General features: G+C 40.7%; 1 protein-coding gene across 6 annotated transcripts in view; it reads left to right on the top strand.

The window, feature by feature from the left end:
- LOC107265546 (semaphorin-2A) overlaps positions 1 to 12,183 on the top strand; it is a 233,169-nt gene that overhangs the window by 144,630 nt on the left and 76,356 nt on the right. Inside the window, exon 1 of one of the 6 annotated variants that reach the window (XM_025082799.1) lies at positions 5,545 to 5,567. The exons of the other annotated variants lie outside the window; for them this stretch is intronic. The gene's annotated coding sequence lies outside the window, so the exon portion shown is untranslated. Of the gene's footprint in view, positions 1 to 5,544; positions 5,568 to 12,183 lie in introns of those variants that run through there. 6 annotated transcript variants of the gene reach the window in all.

Genomic DNA, 12,183 nt, shown 5'->3' with positions numbered 1-12,183 from the left:
TTTGAGTTTATTGAGGAAAACCCCCGAGTCCTGCGGCTTTCGCGCACAGGACTAGTAAACTAAAGAAGACATAAATATAGGAAGAGTAAAACAAGCACAATGGAAAGTGAGAGGGAACAGAGTGAAACGAGAAGACAGAAACGAAGATAGAAATGAAGAAGTCAAAAAGTAGAAAAGTAAGCAAGTTATAAAAGTGAAGAAGAAATAAGGAAAGAGATAAATAAGAAAGTAAAGAATGAAATATAAAGAATTAAGGAAGTAAAGAAGAAATAAATATAGAAATAGAAGAAGGTTGGAAATGAATATGAGGGGTGCTTCCAAGAGACCAGTATAGGAGACCGGCTAGAGGAAGAATAAGTGCTCCGAGTCCGGGCACTGCCTTAAACGCTTCCCCCACCATCCACCTGCTCCCACTCACAGAGTCCTGCGCGAAGAATTTGCGCGCACACAATTTTGGGCAACTTCTAATACTTCTAAATATGCTTAGCCCAAATTCCCGATTTCTAAGTGTTAATATTTTACTTTATTGACTCAATTAATTATTATAATGTTCCAAACACCTAATTTATTAATATTTCAATTTGAACGTAATTTATTTTCAATATTCTACAATTTCAATTCAATTTTGATTTATCCTCAATTTTATATTTTGAATAAATTTTGAAAGTATATCAAGATCTAATAATATTTAGTAAAAATTGAGGTGCTACATGGGTGTCAAGTTGGTACTACATTTTTTCAAAAATGTCTTAAAACTGTTTCAACAATAGGCTTTTTCAATAGGTCTTGAGAAGTTCCCGGCCTTGTTCTAAGGGTTGCTTTGGGAACCAGCGGTGAGTAGTGGAGAACCTCTGCCCGCCAAGCAACGCGTCCATGTTCACGTTTAGCTCAGCTACGATGAGATTCGCATTGTCGACGTAGGCGATGATCACAAAATCCTACTTCCAGACTCGCCGCTCCAATTTAGCGCCATGATTTAGGTATCGCCTAAAGCCGTAGCGTTGTGCATCTCCCTACACATCTCTGGTTCGTATTTCGAAGTTATAGAGAGGTGCTGCCCCTGTAATCAATTTTAAATTCAGTTCTAATTCGTTTGCCACTAGTTTATCTTGTGGTAGCACAATGACAGCGAATCAGTTTCATAATGAAGGAATCAGTAGTTCGATCCTCTATAACGGATTTACTTTTTTTATATTGAAACTACTTCATTTAATTTATATAATACCTTGATACGATACTTCATGAAGCAAATGTTCGTATGGACACGCTATATAGGATGTACACGGTACAAAATTAAAGTATGTATGTAAATCTATTAATTAAAACGGAGGCACGCATAAAAAAATTTTTTCGTACATTATACAATAAGTCTGTAGAAGCTAGTGAAAGCTCAAAGAAGACGATACAAAAATATTCTATCCCTATATGTTTCGCGTTGATTAATTTACAAAGTGATATATCTAATATTTACGAGAAAAATACTTCCACGCTTCATCACAATACTCTCATATATGTTATATAAGTTTTTATGAATTTTGCTTGACTCAAATATATAGATAACGTTCGACCAATTAAATATAATCGTAGCAAAAGAATTTTCGAACTCTTTTCGTATGAACTAATGTAAAGATGGAAAATTGATAAGAAAAAGATAGAAATGAGTAAATATTTCATAAAGGTTCGAACACGAATTCTTCGTTTTTCGGACGGATCTCATGTTTCAACACTGACCATACAATCTGTTTAAAATAATCAAGGAAAATGTATTTCCATTATAATTTACATTTCGCCTAATTTTAAGTTTATTATTATTTATTAATTTATTAATGCAAGATTGCAACCGCTAAATAATTTAAGCCCGGGCTGAAATAAATACTTTATTTAATAACAACAATTAATACATATAGCATATACTTATTTAATCAACCAGAGAATCTTTATGTAATAAAATGTAAAACAATTTTAGATTCTTTTATTGCACACGATGCAAATTGTCTGTCACGACGAACGTTTGTCGCCAAATCTAGCTCGGAAACAATCGATGCACCGGTTAAAACGTAAAAACATCGCGGCAGCGGGTGGTCAGCCAATCAGAGTAGAGACGGTCCAGTGACGTCACCGTCCAAATCCGCAGAACCGGTAATGGCTATACCTCGTCTACTTGTATCATGGATCAGATGAGACGACAAGACATCTTGGAATACTCGAAAAGGTCCGAGTCCTGGACTCTAGGTAGGAATTTATGCGTCTAGGTTGGTTGCTACCGGTGATGCTGTGAATAAGATCTTGAGACCGTTGGGAAACGCCGAGCGGATGTGGTTTTAATCTCATTAGCCAGATGGATCGGTGTTTAGTACTGCTTTCGACCACTTTGGTATATCCGTGGGATTTATCGGATTGAATTTTAAGATTTAGCCGTGAAGTAAATCTATAATTATTAAGACATTTAGACTTTTTACTATTTTCATTTATAAAAACCTCCTGCTGATCATCCTTGAAAATAAAAATATTCATATAATAAATAAATTACCGCATCATATCGGTAGCAGTGACTACGTACTTTATAAACGATCTCGAGAATCCACAGTGCTAAAAACAAAATTGAATCTGCAGAGTCATCGATTCCTGAAGTTCTATTCGAACGTCCATGAACTCTATTTGAATAAGTAACGTTAGATAGGCAAGCTTCTTACACAGCTATATTACAATACCGTCTTACCTCTCCAAATAGCATTACGTCTACAGGGACCGGTTCCTGCCGATGGCAGCCAAGGACGAAGGATAATAGAGACATCGATAAACCAAATGGCGATAGGTATATTCCAAATGCACAGTCGACGGTATTCACGTACCTGATTGGTTCCTAAACCTCTTAAACCCGGTACCCCTCTTGGTCACGCATTCCAACCTTACCAGTCACTTGAGGACTAGCGCCGAAAACCTTACAAGCTCAGCCGACATCTTTACGACGGTATCTACTTGGAACCATGATTGGTCTCACAGCATTGGGACCAGGGTCTCCCACTCCTCGTTCCGTTTTCCATCTTCATCTTCTTCCTCTCTGACCCAGTCCAATACCCCTCGGACTTACAGACTCAGTCATTCGCTCTATCGCAATCTCTATAAGACCTCCCACCTCTCTCCTGGCATACATATTCATGAAGGAATGATAGAGTGGAAACGGGCGGAGGAACGGCCTAATGAAGTTGTTGTCTCCTTGGAAAACAAGCGGCACACGCCGTCCCTTGACTTTGGGTTCTCCGCGATTGGCCAAAGTCCCACCTCATCGTCGTTACCTGGCACCGGGCTCGTCAAGGCATAAGCCCTGCCCAGTCAGTGCTACCAGGAGAGGATGATAGCCGAATGGCTAACCAGAGCTAGTTAGTTAGCTAGTTAGATAGGTTAGGTCAGGGATTAGTTCATCCCGACAAGTCTCCATCCACTAGTCGATACCGTTGACGCGGACTCCGAGTTCATTCGGTTAAATTGTTTGATGTCTTATTTACCCTGGTAGTCAAATGCGTCGGGGGCCTTTATTTGCGGTCTCCAAAGAGAGAAACTGCAGACACTGACTAATTAATGGGATTCAATGGGTAAGATGAACTGGCGCCCTCATCAAGGTGTTATTGATCACCCACTCGGTCTCTTCGTCGACAGATTTTTGAACGTACTTGTTTTTGTTCGTTTTCCACTTTTAATTATATGCACCAACCAGCGCTTACCGTCCAAGATCCTTTAACCCGTGACTTCGATACATCCAGTGAACTTTCATAGGTTGGCGAACCTTCATGAAAATCGTAAAGTCCACCTACCCCTATCGGCACTTGACAATCAGCCTTTCTTATGCGCCTCACTGAGGTCCTGCATAACGTTCATGGACTATCGCTGCAGACAGTCCCAGGTAGTCGACCATTATTGGGACAGTAAATCGAGCCCGTTTAACATGATATTTATGGTGGGCTTGAGCCTGTGCCCAGCGACCGGCTGGAGTCTAACGATAGTACGTATGCACGTATATCGCGACTCACGGACCATCTAGCAATGTTCAGCAGCCAATATTCACAGACTACGCACACTTTACATATCGTTACTGGTACCATGAACAATTTACTGGTAGGTGTATTTACCTATTTTACATATCTTTTTGAGGTTTCCATATAGAACAATTAACGTTGGTATTAGCGTTAATAATATTTTATTGGTAGACTGGGCGTAGTAAGCTGGAATTTATTTAATTTAAATATAATTTGAGGAAATTTTGATAAAAATTATTGTGCTTTCGATGAGGCTATTTTGGATCCCTTTTTTTTGGGTCTATTATTATTCTTCGGCGTGACTGTACTTTGCGTAACATGCGGTAGGTTAGGTTGTATTAATAGTGTGGTATCTTCTCGTTTATTTCTTCCTCTTCCTTTTCTGCTTCTTTCTTCGCCTCGAGGCCATCGAGCGCGACGGACCTCGGCGTCGGCCCTCTAGAACGTTTTGATTCCGTCGGCCTGTTTGTTCGAGGGTGACGCGTTGCAAGCAAAGCGTTAAATATAGAGCGCCGGGCTAAACAAACGATTAACTCGCAGCTTAACTAGAGCTTATACTCCGGCGCTAACTAGGGTTTATGTTTATACACGGCGGTCCTGGGGCTAACTAGTTTGCCCCGTTTTCGAAACGGCTGACACACATTGCAAATTTCAAATGTATCTGTCAGCCGATATCCATGACAATATCGTGGAGAAGCGAGGCATGGGGGTGATATACAAATTTTTTTGAAAAATTCAAATATACCAAAAAGACATTAATTAAGGACTTTGTGGGACTTGGGTTATAGCCAGTCACTGTTGGTGGGGTCCGTGGGTATGGGGATGATTGAATTTCGCGGATCTATTGATCTGTCATTAATGCTTATTAAAGAATTTGGTATTCAAAATTGATTGGCAAATGTCACAGGCGAAGCCAGTAGGGAAGACGAGGTTATGGAATTTTCAATTAACATTAAATTCGATCCTCGCACCCTCTGGGTATTATGCCTGAGATTATTAGCTACCTTCGTTGTTCCGAATTTACGATTGAATATGATTTAATATATTTTCGGAGAGCCAATGGGGCGCGAATTAAACGCTTTAGCCATACTCGAGCAACTCATAATTTTACTTGATTCAAGCTGCGCCGAGATAATTTCTGAATCTGCATTCATTATATTTATTATTCGCGAACGGCAAATTTTCGTTTGTCGAGCTGAACACAAATTTTTCATAAACACTATAAAGGATATATAGTGCCATGGGGTTGAGGCTTTATTCACAAGGACCTATGTATTTTATATAAAAAATATAAAATGTGTTTATATAGAATTTGCGCAAAATAAAATATCTATAGATACAAATTTCGAGTCATGTAACATTTTTTTATTTTTGATTGCCAAATGTTTAATTGTCTTTTTAATTAATTCTTTTTATTTAACCATTCTTTTTAATTAACGAATTTTTTTTTGCTTGCAGGTAAGCCTCGTATGTAACTTGCAAGAAATCTGAACAGCGTGGGTATCAACATCGCCTTCGTTGTGGCTATTTACAGTGAGTAAACTGAATGAATTAAGTTCACGTAATTAACAGTCGACACTCGACTCATCTCTCTCGAGAATCGCTACGGATTTCCACCCTGATTTGTCATTCCCTCTTGTTGCTTTTTTTTTTCATTTTCATTAAGCTCCTCCCATCTTTTCTGTACACCACCGCAGCTACCATCTTCACGGCCACCACGCGATATATCTGTGTACGACATTTTATTTCTCAATGAGGGGGCTACCAAACCCCCTGTCGCCTTTCATTCTTACGCCTCTCAGTCAGACCAGCGATTTTCCTCGCGATATAACGTAACGTAAAGTGCCTGCCGATTTCCTTGGGGAAGTTAAAAATCTCCTGAATTCTTCATATTGGAAGTTTACGGGGCGGCAAGGTGAGTCCATAAAAATCAATGACCCTTGCAGATTGAAATAAGTTGAGAAAGAGGACCAAGATAAGGGTTTCCACCCTTATGCAACTATCGTATAAAAAGTACGTTCATTCCGAGTGACATCTAACACGTGTGTAAACAAAAAAGCATATTTGCAAAAAACAAAATATTTTTTTGGAAAATTCATTACTTCCTCTGGCGAACAGCCGCTGTATAGAATTTTCCAAAAACCCTTGTTTCTACTGAATCAAGATTCTCCAATTTTTTTATCTTTCCTCTTTTCATAGCATTTTTAATAAATGACCCTTGACCTCTTTCCCCGCGTGCGTAATCTCCACAAGTAAATAAGTATAATTGCAATCAAATAGTGTTAGAGGGCGTAACGGAACAATACTCAAGGGAAAAGTCGTCTATGATCGTTGGCCATGGTAGAGGGAACGCTAAATAAGCCGCAAAGCAGCATCAAGGCAGGAAACAGCAGTCAGACAGGAAACAGGGATAAACAGACAGATGGACGAACGTAGTGGTTAGACATACAGACAGAGAGACAGAAAAGCATGCAAACAGTCGCAGAGCGAATTTGTACGAACCTTCTAATTAATCGCTGCGTGTTCCGCATATTTTAGGGATCCTTGGTCCCGGGACTAATTACAATTTAAATCGTGCCATCCCCTCTTTTACATCTCGTACAACGAAATCCCTGCATCCTGTAAATGGGGTAGGACCCTAACGGACGTCAATGACCACAGTATGTGAACTTTTTCGATTTGCACGAGGAATCTGCAAAAGTCCGTAAGCGTTCGGCCATCTTTTATTTTCTCTCTCTCTCTCACTGCTTTTTCCTGATGGAATGCACCACGAAACGGTGCACATAAATATTCCGCCGTAGCTGCGGCGAACCAGAAAGAACTTTGCAAAGGTACACGAAAAAAAAAAAAGAGGTGAAATGACAAATAAAAAAAAAAGAAATGAGACCGAGACAGTTAAAGTGAGAGAGGCGAGATTCCCAGCGAAAAGAGAAACGTTTTATTTTCGCTCAGGGTAACGAAAGGGATTCTGGTCCTGGGCTAATTTATTGTGCGCGTGGCTTATTTATCGTGGACCATAAAGAGGGTGTCCGCCCATTGAGCAACCGAGCACGGCTTTCACGTGAAATGCCGGAAAATCGTTTCCGCGCGAGCGCCATTAGTGTTTTTCGTTCGGACTTCATCAATAGCTGCAAATGACAAAAAAAGCTTTGGTTGGTCACCATTGGCACATATGGTAGGTAGGTTCATCAGCGTCTATGGGATAGAGGGACTGCAAGCGTGTAGGTACAGAATAGAGATAACCTTGGGGAAATAATGTGTGAAACAGAGAAAGCGCGAAAAAGAGATAAAAAGAAAGGTGAAAAAAAAATTGGAAAAAAAAATTCCAAAAAAAAAAGGAGGAAACAAAACAATCCCTGAGCTTGCTCAATGCGCCTCACTCTGGGGCTTCAACGGCGGAAAACGACTGTCGCGACGCGACGTCGACGTGTCGCGTTCACGAAGCTCTTTCCCGATCCAATCGTCCACTTTGAAACGATCGTCCATTTCGCTAATGGATATATAATTTAACGTGTCTTGCGGCCAATTGAGATCGATCACGGAGACGGATTATTTGGAGGACGTTATAGTTAGGGTATCGATTATACGAGCTCTTCTGACCACGTGTACTATAAATAGCCCTATTGGATTTCAATCCAGTCCGATAACCGTGATACGCGAAACTACCGGATACCATGCAGTTAATGCACTGTTAAAGGATTCAAGGGATTTCGATAAATACTTTTCTGCCTTCGGCTACTTCGGGTTGACTCGGGTCACCGCACCCCGGATAGAACTTAATGAACGCGCTAGCTTTTTACACGGTCGCTTTTAGCTTCCCATAAGGACTGTACCTATCGGACGTTTCAGGATGTTCTTACACGATGCTCCTCCCACCCTTCGTCCCTCCTCTCCACACATGGCAAGACAATACATAGATCGCTCCAGCGTGTTCTGCTAACGGGTAGATTAATGGCCCTTACTTGTCGGCCCTGCCGTGGCAGACAAAGGAAATGGTTATTTTTCAAAGTAATTAACTTTGCGCGAAGTAAGGGAGTACGAGAGAGAGAGAGGGGGGAGGAAGGAGCGAGAGAGAGAGAATATTTGATGGAGGGGGTGGAGTGTAGATGGCATGTGTATGCCAGCCCCATTGCTCCCTGTATCGGTTTACTAACTTCACTCGAGGATATAGTGGGTTGGTATCTTTTACCTAGACTGTGCTTTTTATTTTTAGCTCATTTTTCTACGTTTCCACAATTTTCTTCTATTTGCTCATATTTTTCGGTGTACGAATCGTTAAGAGTTTTGCGACTTGTGCTTTCCCCCACATTTTGTACCCTTTTTCTTTGGTATCGTCATTTGTTCTCGTTCGTTACTGTTTTTTTTTCGATGAGGCACTGTGTTACTCGCTCTAACCCTATGGAGGTTCTTGGATCTCGATTGAAAGCTAACGATTACGTTCGTTAACGATCCTCGATTGAGGCCATCGTGACTTTTTCACGAATGCTTGGAGAACTACCCCTTCTTATTTATAACGACGTATTTCTAAGTTACCTTTATTCAATATCCTTTTCCTCCAGTTTCCTTTTCCAAATTTTAATCATCTCGTGTCGTTCATACCCTTTTCTGAATCGATCCTTTTCTGGCTACTCAAAGCCAGTAATTATTTATGATTATTAAGGGATTTTTCTCTTTTCCATATTTCTTTCCTTCTCCTTTTATTCCTCTCATTCTTTTCTCTATATTGTCTCGGGTTCTTCATTTCTTTTTTCATATCGTAACTTTAAATTAAACCAAAACAGAAGATACGCAATGCTTTGTCGGTAAAACAGACTTCAGAAGGATATCGCATAGAATTCCGTAGTCCGTTAGAACGAATGCAAAGAAAAAAAAAAGATGAAACAAAAATAAGACGAAGTAAAAGAAAAGAAGATTCTCGAGAGTTGAATAGGGGGGGCAGCAAATAGAAAGTGGGAGGATGTATGCTGAAGAGGAGATGATAACAGGGATAGGTAGAGAAATGAGAATAAAATACGAGAGAGTCAAGAATCAAGAGCAGCTCCTACCCTTTCTGCCTCCACCCTCCTTCCTTCATAGTCTTTGCTTTCAAATTATTATATAATTGTATATTGCTAGACAATAAAGTCTCCCCCCCCCGTCGCCCCATCAAGATGGCGACTGAAGTAGATCCGGAAACTACAGAATGTGGGATAAGAGGCAACGCGACCCAAGATTCTCAAAGGATAGGAGCATGAGCCACAAGCTCGATAAAACCGGCTGGATAAAATGCAATAACGGGGTAGCGTTTATATAAAAAATAAAAAATAAAAAATACACTCACTTCCATCCCTCCTTATTCTGTACTCCTCCTATCCTCTGTCTCTCTCTCTCTCTCTCTCTCTCTCTACGCCACTTCATTCGTCTCTGCTTCCAGCCATTACCCACTTCGAAAGAAACGAGACCCTTTCACTCGGCCTTCTGGGGGATGAAAAACTTCTTTCATTTTTTCCTGACAATGCGAATACCTAAATGAAAGAAGGAAACATGAAGAAGTGACGAGGAGAATTTATGAATTCGTTATCAGCCACCGATAACCATACAGTTCCTCGTCACGCGTTATCCCGACGTGTCGCCTCGGGGGAAGATTTTTGCAAAAATTCTTTCTCACCCCTTATATACAAGCATATACCTATATCTGACCTTCTCGAGACCTTTCAATAGAGTACGCTGAAGAAGATCGCACATTCCTTCCATACGATAATCCTTCATCCACCTGTAAGTCCCCAAATGCGAGGATGATTGATGCAAGTCTGATCCTAACCTAACCTGAGGCAAACCTTAGGACGTTACTTTACACTTTCAGCACTAGGTTCTCCGTAAGCCTTCTTCTGCACGTTCCCTTTCTATGCATTGCATTGGCGCTTTTCTGGCGTTGTGTAACAATAAATGGCACATTGGGAAATTCAAAGGGATCGGACTTACGAAACTTTTCGACGCTATGTTCAGAGATATTGTACCGAGATACTGTCTCAGAGTATGACCATAGTCAGGTTTCACGATGATCGGGAGACAAAAAATAATTCTTAAAAAAAGGAGTAATTTGGGGAAGCTCATTAATAATTACCGAAATTATTTTATCTGGCCCGAAATTATCGGAATCGAAATCCACGGACGGATCTGATTTATTTTAGAAAAATAATAATAATCGCAATGGGAAGAAACGCAATATAGATCAAGATGGTACAGAACGTGAACTGGACGATGAACGATAACAAACGATTACGCCTCACGTCACCCGTGTGATGGGAAGACCATTCCACGAGACGTGGACTGAATGGAAAGAAATAAGGTAGAAACCGATCCTGTGTTTGTCACCGTATTAGCTTACCCTCGTATCCGTAGTGAACGGAAAAGCCTAAGAATACGTGGAACACAAAAGATGGGTTAATTTCGTCTAGATGAAAATTTCCAAATTGCATCTTGAGCGTCATTCATCGTCGTCTAGTTATTTCAAATACTCAGGAACACGTCATTTTGGTCCTGCACGCCGTGAATGTTGTTATTGATAAAAAAAAATGGCGGAGACTTACCGAGAGTTGCGCTGCAGTAAATGTCCTTCGATTCGCGGACAGATCAGCCTCACCAAAGTGCGGACGTTCTCCAAATGCTTCGACGATCCTGATGAAGTGGATCTTGGTATCTATGATTTTTGCGGTGGCTGCTATTTTCGGGAGACGGGACTCTCATCCACCTTTTCTTCCTCTTTGTACGTCTCCAAGGCGTCACGTCAATCCCCGTACGTCATTTGGATCGTGAAGAAGCTCGTCGAATGTGCCGCCTAGTTGACTTTCCAGGGTGTGCACTCCCGGTCCTGACATTCTTCTCGATTACGCTCCGCCAGGTCCGTAACTGGATCTCCCGGGCCCTGTGGCACTAAAATTTTTATAGAATCCTTTCGAATCCGCTTAATCGACGTCAAACATAAAAAAAACGTTCCCACAAGGATAATAAAAAAAAAGTTTATTTTAAAATCAGTCCAGCACGGAAAGCTCCGTAACCCGTTGAGCTAAATGACGCAGTCCAAATTTGCCTATTTTATGACGTTCTCGTACATGGACGGCATTGAAATTTTTCAAAAATTTCTTTATGATATTTCCCATCGATAAAACTTTCCACTAATGATGCTTCACGCGTTTAAATGAAAACACGATATTTTCGCATTATTAATATTTATCACCCGCTACAATCATCCTGTATCGTACGCCTGATATACACGATACGAATCTTTCGAACATATACTTTACGGAATTTTATCAAACGTTACGTTACCTATTTAGATGAAATTCCTGCAAATCCGATTCGCTGACCCGTCGCGATATACGTCTTTGGCTAGGAATTTCCTGGCTTCCACCAGAAGATAAATCTCTATAAGAATTGTCAGAGTCTGGGATGCATCGAGATAGACAAGAAAGAGATACGCGAGCATCAAAGACGATCTTGTTGGACATGTGGCCTAAGCAATGGCTGGCATGGAATTGCTCGGTGGCCACGTGACTGGTTTGTTCCGCCACGGGCAACTCCGACGCTTTGGATTTTTTGGAGCGACGCCAATAAGTTGACTCGAGAGAGACTGAGAAGATGAACTTGGAGGAGAAAATAAATAAAAACAATGACTTGGACAGTAAACGAAGAAATGTTCGTGGGGTCTGTTAATAGGTGTCTTTTTTTTTCTATCTTTCTCTCACTCGATGCCTGCTGATATTCACTGGTAAATTTTAATGCTACCCACCCGTGACAGAAATAACGACTCGTGTAATCTGTCCGTTGAGCGTATGCGAATTATAATTTGCATCACGTAGACCCATTACTTGGTACGCGTGTATAGGACAGGCAGTCTACTTCTCTGACTATCATACGTAAATGTACAATAAGCCTGTGTAAGCTTTTAAAAACGTTTGTTCGCGTGTAAAAATTGTGTATACGACAAGCAATACGTGTTTGGCATTTAATTCCGGAAGAGGGGAGGGTCTTTGGTTTTTTATTTCTACCTTGCGTAATCTGAATTAAAGTGACAGGTACCATTTCGATAGGACCGATGAGCACGTAATTTGTGTCACGTACTGTAAAGGATTTTCGTTTTAAGTAAGAAAAAAGTTTTTTTGACGGATTA

Source organism: Cephus cinctus, unplaced genomic scaffold, assembly GCF_000341935.2.
Source record: "Cephus cinctus unplaced genomic scaffold, Ccin1 Ccin1_scaffold0228, whole genome shotgun sequence".
NCBI classification, from domain to species: domain Eukaryota; kingdom Metazoa; phylum Arthropoda; class Insecta; order Hymenoptera; family Cephidae; genus Cephus; species Cephus cinctus.
Note: the sequence above shows the minus strand (reverse complement) of the source record. Positions and strands in the feature narration are given on the sequence as shown.